The sequence below is a fragment of the Centrocercus urophasianus genome, unplaced genomic scaffold (assembly GCF_019232065.1).
Source record: "Centrocercus urophasianus isolate 14NV4802_14NV808 unplaced genomic scaffold, USGS_Curo_1.0 seq_41, whole genome shotgun sequence".
Lineage (NCBI taxonomy): Eukaryota > Metazoa > Chordata > Aves > Galliformes > Phasianidae > Centrocercus > Centrocercus urophasianus.
The window spans coordinates 2,104,183-2,114,614 of record NW_024884989.1 but is presented as its reverse complement, the minus strand read 5'-3'; positions in this window follow the sequence as shown (position 1 = coordinate 2,114,614).

Sequence of the window (10,432 nt, the reverse complement as noted above, 5' to 3'; positions counted from 1 at the left end):
GATAGAGAGTGAGCACTTCTACTTTTGCTGAAGATACAATGCATTTCCAACTATTGCTTTTGGTAAAACCATTAAGTCCCTCGATGCTTTTCTAAATCCAGCCATAGTGTTGCAGGAAGCTGCTCCCTCAGAGCATTTTTCCAGCAGCTTTGACATGCCTGGTACTGAAGCATCAGTCATGCTGTAGAGATGGAGCTGTTGAAGCATGAATACAGAAAGATCTGGACAGCAACACACAGCACATCTCACATTGCATTTCTGACCTTAGCAATCTCTGTCATCAGAGACAACATCAGCTGTGAGGGAGAAAGGAAAGCAGCTCGTCCACCTGCTGCACACTCAGCTTTGCAGCGGCTTTGCTTTTGATTCATTTGTGCATGAAGGTACCTACATGTGTGTGCATGAAAGCATATACATACTTACATTTAAGTGCAAAGACAAGCCCTCACTGTCAGCAGTCAGCCCTGCTCCCTTCTGTTCTGTGCTCCAAGAAGAGACTGGGGCACAGATTTGCTCGGTGCATCTTCTGCACAGCAGCCCCACATCTCACTGGGATGCAGACAGGGATGCACAGAAGCCCTCAGGGCTGTTACCCCCATCCCAGCCCCTACCAGAGGCATGCAAAGCTGCAGTGCCAGCAGGGGGATGAGCTGTAGTGGAGCAGAGAACGGGGCTCTGTGTTCCAGGCTGCGTGGGCACACAGGCATCCGCGTCTCCATCCTGACCTGCCCTGCCCTGCCTGGCTGTAGGGCTGAGTTTTCTCCAGACAATTGCAAAATGCAGCATCACCCCCTTCTGTGCTTATCTTTTGTTCCCATGGGGCTTTGAGGGAAAGGCTCCGAAAGCTGAGAGTGCTGTTTTCATTTGTAGTTTAATGCACTCAGGAAACCAGTGGAGATTCTCCTTGTTCTGTTTGTTCCCAGCTACACAGGTCTCATTTCTTCTTGCTGCACGGTGCCACACGCAGCGGAGCCTTTCTGGCAAAGATAACCCTGCTGCAAACACTTGGTGGTGGCAAGCTGCTCTTGGGCACTGCCTTCCCTGCAGAGCCCTCCACACCTTCACAGCTGCTGCCTCCACTCGCTGTGGATGTCAATGAGGGCGTCCCTGCAGTGGCAGCTCCTGGTGATGCTGTGCTCTGCTCAGCGGCCATGGGACGGGTGGCTGTGTGCCTTCTCCTCCCATCCTGCTCCACGAGCATCTTCACCACCGGGGCCGTGTATGTGGTGTAGGCAGGGTATGAGCGGTGGCACTGGGGCAGGTGGCACTGGAGCAGGTGGCCAGGCAGGCCCACGTTGGCTGAGGGCTGGGTGTGCTCTGGAAGCCAAAAAAAAGAGACATGGTGAGAGCATGGCCACAGATGGGACCTCCTGGCTTCCTCCCTCCTGTGGAAGGTGCATGAGGAAGGGTGCCTCCATGAAGGATGCCTCCAGTGGAGGATGCTTTCAGTGAAGGATGCCTCCAGTGGAGGATGTCTCAGTAGTGAATGATGCCTCTAGTTAGAGGATGCCTCCAATGAAAGGTGCCTCCACTGCCATCAAGGAGATGGATCAGCAAGGGCCGTGCTATGGCTGTCGCACTGTCAGAAATGGCTGGGGGATCAGAGCAGGTCTTCCCTGGAAGATTTTTTCACATGGTCTGACAGTGATAGGACACGGGGAAACAGCTTTCAACTAGAAGAGGGCAGATTTAGGTTAGATGTTAGGAAAAAAATCTTTACTTAGAGAATGGTGAGTCATTAGAAGAGGTTGTCCAAAAAATCTCTGGGTGCCCCGTCGTTGGAGGTGTTCAAGATGAGGTTGGATTGGGCCATGGGCAGCCTAATCTAGCATCATAGAATCGTTTGAGTTGGAAGGAACCTTTAAAAGCCCTTTAGTGGTTGGAAGTTCTGCTCATGGCAGGGGGTTGGAACTGCATGATCTTTGAAGTCCATTGCAATGCAAGCCTCACTATGGTCCTATGGAGATGCCCACCCAAGGGAAAACACATCACAGAAAATCCCAAGGGAATGAGGAAGGGAGCTATAGATCATGACCTATCAGATCATTGGTGTCAATATTTTTACACAGATCTTTCATAAAACCAGCTTGTTCTCCCTCAGATTCCATCAATCATTTAAAAATCACATCAGCCGAGAGCAGAACTTCCTGCCTGACTCTAACACCTCACCTTGGCCTAGGGCAGCACTCAGTGTGTGTGTAACTGAGTCATCCAGCCATAAACATGAGTGGGCTGAGCACAAGCAGTCATTATGAGATGGACATCAGGAACCCTGCTGACCAGGACTGCCCTGGAGAGCCAGATCTGCCAAGGGACAAACCCTGTGCCGTGGTTCTGCTGTGAGCTCTGAGCAGCAAGCTCAGATACAAAGGACGAACAGAGGTGGTCACTCCACTGACCTCAGACCATGCAGGGACAAGCGGTGACTGCGGGTGGTTGTGGTCCTGGTCCTGGTGCAGAGCAAGGCCGCCTTTTTATTTTCTATAACTGGGGCAGATTCTGCCTCCCCCCTCCTGCTAGGGGTCAGTTTTAATAAGCAAGCTGCACCCAATAAAAAAAAGATAAACTTGGGCATGTTTGGGCTCTGACGCTGTGCTGCAATACCCCAGTCCTCGTCTGAACAACAGCAGGGTGCTCAGGAATGGGGATGGTAGGGAACAGAGCTGCATGCACTTCCCCAAGCCCTGCCACGCACTGCTGGTACAAATTAAAGCAGCTTGGAGCTCTGAGAAGTGAGAGCATTTAAAGTGAACCGCTTTGGATTATCCTCTGCCAAAACCATAGGGACAGGAAGGGGGGAAAGTGTATTTTTAGTGGTCCTGCCCCAAGCCGCATCCTGCAGCACTCTGTACGGTGGGGATGAGCCCCACACCCCCAGCCGGGCCCCGAGCAGCCCCACAGGCTCTTATAAATAGGAGAAGCCTGACGTGGCAGCAGGAAAAAGTTTCCATCGCCAAAAAAAAACTAAAATAGTCTCACTGAAATGCTGTTGTTATAATGTTCTGCTGTTCCGTACCTATGCTGCGCACACTCCGCTCCACAGCTGGGGAATGCCGTGCCAAACCCAGCCCGGTTCTGAGTTATGGGCTGTTGGAGGGTGGCATGCTCTGTGCCAGTATGATGTGTTTGTTCTGATAAGCTAGGATGGTTCGTGTCCCTCCAATGTCCATGGTGATGCAGTTCTCAGAGGTTGTAACCCTTTGCTCCAGGCTCGGAGCGTTTCCAGTGGGGGGCAGCCAGCACAGATCATGGGCTCACAGAAGGAGGTTGGAGAGGTGAAGCCAAAGGAGAGCCTAGAGCTGAACCTCACAGCAAAACGAGATGGGATTGTCCTCAGCCACTGTTGGTTATTTACAGCTCGTAATTGGCTACCAGCCTGGGAGAGATTGTGGAACGTGGGGAGAAAAGCTCACAACATCCCTGGAAGCCCTCTGGGAAGAGCAGCTCCTTTGCTTCATAGCGAGACCCACCTGCAGGGCTGTGCTGGCACAGCTGGCTGACCCTGCTGCCAAAGGAGGGTCAGTGTGGGCATCGTAGGCTGGGATTTATCAGAAGCCGAGAAATCCATTGTGAGTTGCTCCAGGGGAAGAGCTCCAGCTCTCCTCTCTGCCCCAGTGCCAGCCTAGCTCCACAGCAGCATGCAGCCAAAGCAGTGAGCTTTCCATCCCACAGGCTTTCCATCACATCCCATCCTGTCTCCAGCTGTGCCCCACCAACCACAAACGCATCCAAACTCACCAGCTCCCAGCACCCAACCAGTAGATAGATAGACATAACCTGAACAAAGAAGCAAGGTCATAAAATGACTAAAAAGGCCAATTATGGGACCAAAGGGTCAGGGGCACCAGGCACCTCTCCTGCACCTCCTGCCAGCTGGACGCTTCCCTGTGCTTGTGCCAGCACTCACCCTGGAAGCATTAAACTTTATGCACTTTTGCTGAAAGTCTCAACTCCAGAACAGAAAGCTAAAATATCCCCCACTTGAATGGCTTCCAAAGAGGGCCCCAAAGGATGTAATACCTAGAACAGGACTGGAAAAACACCCTGTGTTAGTTTAACTTTTTCCCCTTGAAGTGTAATTCTCTCCTCATTGGTGGGAGCAAATGTTTTGGAAAAACCCACCCTCAAAAGCAGGATTCAATGAGGAATTTTTAAAAATTAATTAATGTTTTTAATCATCCCTATCTAACCAGAGCTGGAGTTCTTTTCGTACCCTTCAAGCTACTGCAGAGGACATTCACTGCAGTGTCCTCCAGAGACTGGGACTGAAGCGATGAGAATCGGGATACATGGCCAATTTTAAACAGGGAACAATCTCTTGGCCGTGGGGGTGCTCAGAGCACACCTTGCCTTCATCAACCAGAGCATCAAACACATGCTAGGTGTTGCTCAGTCCGTCCATTCAGACCCTCAGATACCACCAGTAAGGCACATAAAGCCAACAAGGTTGAGATGTTCAGTGCAATAAGAGCACAGATTTCCTAACTGGAAGGAGGGAGGGCTGCTCTTGTTGAAAGCCGTGCCACAAAGCATCCAACGCTGCTCCACGCTGCAGCTCGTGCAAGAACTGCTGGCAGTGGGACAGCTTTCACACCATTATATTTAGAGGGACCCGCGTGAGCAACAGCCAGAGTTGTGGTGTAAATCAGGCTGTTCTGACAGCACCCGCAGCACGCCGTGAAAGCAGACAGGGAAATGAAATTACATGCTGCAAAGGGAATTCTCTGAAATAAAAAGCGGCTATTTTGTGTTTTTTAGAAGCTCGCAGTAATTCATTATTTTTTCCCTTCTCTTCTTTCATTTGCTTCCAAGCCAGCCCCTGCTGACAGGCCCCAGGCTCTGGTTCCCATTCATTTGTCTTTGGCCGTGTGGTTCCCACATTCGGAGCCAGGGTATGGTAACCCCCATTCCCCCATGGTGACCCCCCCCCCAGAGTGGGTGGGGAAGGGAGCAGATGCCACAGGGGGGTCACTGTGCACATGGGGACCCACACACAGGTCTCCCTGCAGCAACCAACGTTGGTGGTAAGGGTCTCACCTGCACAGCATGTGGGGCGGAGGTCACGTTGTCTTTGAAGTATAGCACTAAATGCTTATCTGAATTGGGAAGACATCAGCAGCTGATTTCCCTAACGGGATGAGAATCTTGTTTTCATCTGACTGTGCTCGGCCTCTGTTGCCAGCAAGTGTTAAACCAAAGCTTACTGTAACTGCAAAGCTTTCCTATTTATCGCTATGTGGGATTGGGAAGACATCCCCTTCGTATTAGATTTCCCCCTGGAAGAAGTCACTGATGGACTGGTAAATGCCCAGGATCTGAGCAAGCCTCAATCTCTGCAGACTGCTCAGTGCCATCATTTCAATGCTGTGCCGATCCCTTCCAGTTTCCTAGGTCCCAGGGTGGGGGACCTCCACCCCTTCAGGAACACCAACAGACCCCATCAGGCACATTGTCCTGCTGTGTTTTACAGTCCCTTAGCTCAGCCTGCATCACTGGGGGACAGGAATTTCCTGCCTTATGGGTTCCTCGCCAAAGATATTTCGGCTCTCTGTTTAAGCAACGCAGAGAGAAATGAGTTCTACCTTGCCAGACATCAGCTTCAGCCCTCAGCAACTCACTCATCTTCAGCAAGATCTTAATGTGACCCCTCCGTGAGGAGCCAGATGGAGCAGCAGCCGCAGAAAGAACTGCTGGAACCCAAACAAAGCTGATGAAAGGATAAGAGCAACAAAACCACCCTTTATTCATTCATCTGACTTCACTCTTTGAAATTCACCATGAAGTCCTTCCAACCCAAACTCCTCCCCAAAGCATCAGAAGGGGGAAGCTGTGCAACTGAGATGGAAAGAGATGATCACGGGCTCTGATAGGTCTGGGGGAGGAAGGAAGCAACAGGATGGGGATTGGAAACACAGGACACCCCAGGAAGACCGAACTGCAGCACAGGAGTTCTGTTTCTCTGTTCTGGGAGCTGGTGAGCGCCCAACCATGGCCTCCAATGGGCATTGGGTGCAAGGCTGAACCATGGGGCAAATTGATTGTCCAGAAGCAAATAGCAGCAAGCTCTGAAGAACTGTCAGTGGAATATAAGAACCAGAAAGCAGAGTTGCTTCAGCCAGCAGGCACTGCATCCTCCCAGCCTCCTGCCCATGTTTCCAGCATGCCCAAGCACACCGAGCTGTGAGCAGCCAGAATGCACAGGCAGGAGAATGCTTGTTGATGTGCAAGCACAAGGAGGCAAATAGTTGACATTAAGGCTTTGGGAACGTTGTGGGATTGGGCTATTTCTTTCAGCCTTTGCACAAAGGGAGCTTTTTTGTCTCACTGCAGAACAGAAACGACATTGAAGGGTCTGTGGAATTTCTGGACATTTTTTCCCCTTGGAGACGCAATGGGCCGTGCTCCACAGTGCAGGACAAAGCGGGACACAGAGGACAAGATGTTCACATGTGGATCCACTGTCCGACTCTCCGATGTTTTCTGTCCCCAGGCTGCCACCATTTGTCCCCAAGAGGCCCTCATGGCAGAGGAGCAGAGCCTTGAGATGCACCGGGTTCACACCTGGCCCTGGACCAGCCCTGAAACAGCCAGGCATACGAGCACTGCAGACACAGCACGTGAAGATCTCCTCCATTTCATCGTGGCAAAGACACAGAGATCTCCCCAGGTTTGCTAAGGATGAGCCTGCTATCTGACCCCCCCACAACCCCAGCAGGATGCTCATCCCAAAGTTGCTCCCACCCTGCACTGGAGAACAGCCTGTCCTCCTCAGGCAGCTGATCTGCTGCTGCACAACTGCCAGGATGGGGAGGAAAGCTGACGTCTGCTCTGTGCAGTGCCCAGCAGGACCAGCCCTGACACAGCAGCTCAAGGTTCCCATCAGCACCCTCACATGGTGCAGCCCGCAGGCAATTCCCCACCTCACCCAACCGGCACCAAGGGGAAAACAGCCCTTCCAAGTGTGCTTGGAGTCACCACGTCTCCCTAAAGAGGCACAGCCCTAAGGTCACTTCAGGACAGGCTTTGCACAAAGGACTGAAGTCAAATAGAAAATAAATGCCCTGTTCTCATGCCCTCCATAGCAGCAGCAGCAAGCCCTGGGACAAAGCAGGGATGGACCTTAAAACCTGACTGCCTCCAAAAACCCAACCCAAATGAATGCGAAACCTCTGTCTCTCCAATCAATAAGAGCTCCAGCAGAGTAGCCCTCCCCACTCCCCAGCACCCAGCCATAAGCCATCGCTTTGGCAGATTTTGTGCTCTGGGGCACTGAGCATTTTCAGGGGGGGGGCTTCAGATCTGCAGCCACGAGGAGGGCGGTGACAAGAAATGGGCGCTGCCACTTCCAGGGCTGCAGAAGAGGAAGCAGTGCTGGGAACAATGGGAGCTCTGTGAGCCCTGTGCTTGGGGGGCACGCGGCACAGCAATGGGAGCCACGAGGAGCTGTGGGGCGGTTCAAAAGCCCAACCCGCTCTCTTCTTTGTTCCAGAGGCCCCTGAAAGAAATTCTGGCATCGCTGCTTGCAGTCAGTGCTCAGGCTCCAAACCTCTGGGAAAGCTCCCTGGCTGGCTGGAGTCTCCTTCCTAATTCCCAGTCTGACTTTCCGTAATAAAGACAAGATTGCTCAACTTCCACAGCACTACGAGCACGGCAGAGTTAACCCTTTGCAGCCCTAAGCAATAAGCAAATAACTCCCTTTTCTTGCTTGAGCTTCCATCCTTCCCATGCACTTCCATGCACAACCTACCGAGAAGCTCTTGCAGTGCAAAGGGTTGGAAGTGCCCTGCAGAGATCCGTGAGTGCAGTGCCTGGGTGGGAGCGTGACTGCTGCATGCAGAGCATCAGCAACCAAAGCCAGGCAAAGCTTTCATCCACAGAAATCCCTCATCCACAGAAATCTTGTCTATTTTGAAAAGACAAACACATCACACAGACCAGGAGGCAGAGCAGGAATCTGAAGCTGAGCAGCAGCCCAACCATTGCACTCCATTAAGGAGTGCATGCTCATGGTGGGGAAGGAGTGCAGCCAGAACCACATCCCCACATCTTTTGCCTCCCCCTGCACCCTGCGTTGCCCCACCTCACACCTCACACCTCATCTGTGGACCCCAGCACAGCAGGATGGGGTTTGTACACTGCAAGTCTTCAAAACAACTCATTGCAGTTCTGATGTTTGTAAACGCCCTGTCTGTAAGAAGCAAACCCTCTGCAGCCAAGCTGAGCACCTTGAGCAACCTCCACAGGAGCCCTATGGGCTGTTCTACCCTAGGGACTGAAATAAAAGCCACAACACTCCATGTGTTTGTAAATAAATGCAATCCTAAGGACCATAAAGTCTGAGCTACACTGTGACTGTGATTTTGCCTGGCAACGTGCTGCCATGGGGTGTTGTTGTAGTGCAGCTCCTGTGATGGCTCTTGCAAATCTGCTACCCCTCACAACAACAGAGCAGCTCAGCCAGCCTTGCCGTGAGCTGGATCGTGCAAAAAGCAAAGCCAGGCGTGTAGCTTCACCCATCCAAGCATTGCCAGGGAGGTCAGGGAGATGCCGTTCCACGCACAGACCCACATTCATGCTGCAGTCTGCACAGAGGCAGAGTTTTCAGAGCTCTCCAGCACCATGTCATGGCCCAGGCATGGGACACTCCTATGGCAGGTCTGCTGGAAATGCCACCATACATACCAGGGTGTGCAGCTTACAAGCCATGTGGGGTTATGCTTTCTCGTGTTCCTCTGGGTTAATCCCACAGGAATGCTGCAGCTCCCTCCCATGTGCTCTGACTGGCAGTGTCACCCAGCGGTGACAGCATGGGGACGGCACTGGGACACACGGTGACAAGGAGTGAGGCCACCAGAAGTTCACTCGCTGTGACCATGCTCTATTCCTGGCAGTGCAGCTCCTTGCAGACCATCCCCAAACAATCAGGCTGATATTTGGACAGCAAACACTGGACTTCCTGCTGTCACGGTGCCCCTTTTCTGCAGTGAGTTTGCTGTGGGGATGCTGCAACACACTGACCTCCTTTCCCCTCCCAGGCATCGTGCCACAGCTTCCAGTACCTCCAGGCTTTGGCAAGCACTACAAACCCCAAAGGCGGTGGTTAAAGCACACAGCGAGTGCTGGGTTTGCTGGATTTGGGGTCAGATGAACTCACAGAAGTGAAGGGAGAGGAACCAGGCTGGCAGTGCTGTTCAGGAGGGATAGCAGCTCCCAGGATTACTCAGAAGGAGTCAAAAGTTCATCTTCCCACAGCTCTGCAAAGGCACCGCTCTCAGGTTCAGAGCTTCAGCAAAGGGGAACCCTTCAGCCCAGGACATGTCACGGGGATGGAACAATGTCATGGTTCCAGGCTTGAGCCTGGGTCTGCAGACTGAGTTCAGGACTGTACTGAGGGCTGTGCACATCCCTCTGGAGTGCACTCCCACCAGGAGCAGAGCGCAGCCCTCTGCAGACATCAGACCGGTGATCCCCGTGGATGGGATCCTTGTGGATGCCCCATCCCTGCAGGCATTCAAGGCCAGGCTGGATGTGGCTCTGGGCAGCCTGGTCTGGTGGTTGGTGACCCTGCACACAGCAGGGGGTTGGAACTGGATGAGCACTGTGGTCCTTTGCAACCCAGGCTATGGTTCTGTGATTCTATGATCCCACGTTGCACAGCTCTGCCACGAAACCAAAACAACAGCTGCACAGAAGGGAGAAGAATATTTCATCCCTCCTCACTCTCTAAGACCAGTTCCTGGCTGTGCTTAGGCAACGTCGCAGCAAACGCAGCAATGCAGACCATCATACGGGGGGGGACCCAGCCCCTGCCTTGCCCAACAGGAGTTAAAGCATGTTACAAAAGTCCTCTTGGAGGAGGCGATGTTAACTGGAGTGATGCTGGGGAGGAGGATGCTTCTCTCTTTCCTGCCCTTCCCTCCCTTTTTTGTCATCTGCAGCCCCAGCACCATTCCCACAGTGGCAGTGGGTCACACAGGGATGCCATGTGCTTTCCCTTTGCTGAGACACACTATAAGACAACTGTGCAGGCAGCTGCCATGGATCCTGCCATCAAACGGTTGCAGACCTGCAGGTTATTCATCTTCTGGTCCAAGTGTCAGCATACAAATCCATCAGCCACAGGAGGGATCCTCCAGTGTCTGTGAAGTCTCCAGCCAATGAGGACTAAGGGTTTCCTGACAGACTGAATCAGCCTCTCCATACCTCCATGCTGCTGTGCGGGGAGGCAAAGCCTTCATCCATACCTTCTCCTCTCTTTCTTTCCTAACCAGCCTGGAAGCTGTCTGGGGAAAGCCTGCACTGAGTTCAGACGTATGGTCTCTATATTCTGTTATTCTCTAGGACGTGTGGTCTGATTTTTGGGTGGTCCTGTGTCCATCCAGGAGCTGGACTTGATGATCCTTGTGGGTCCCTTCCAACTCTATGAGCTTGC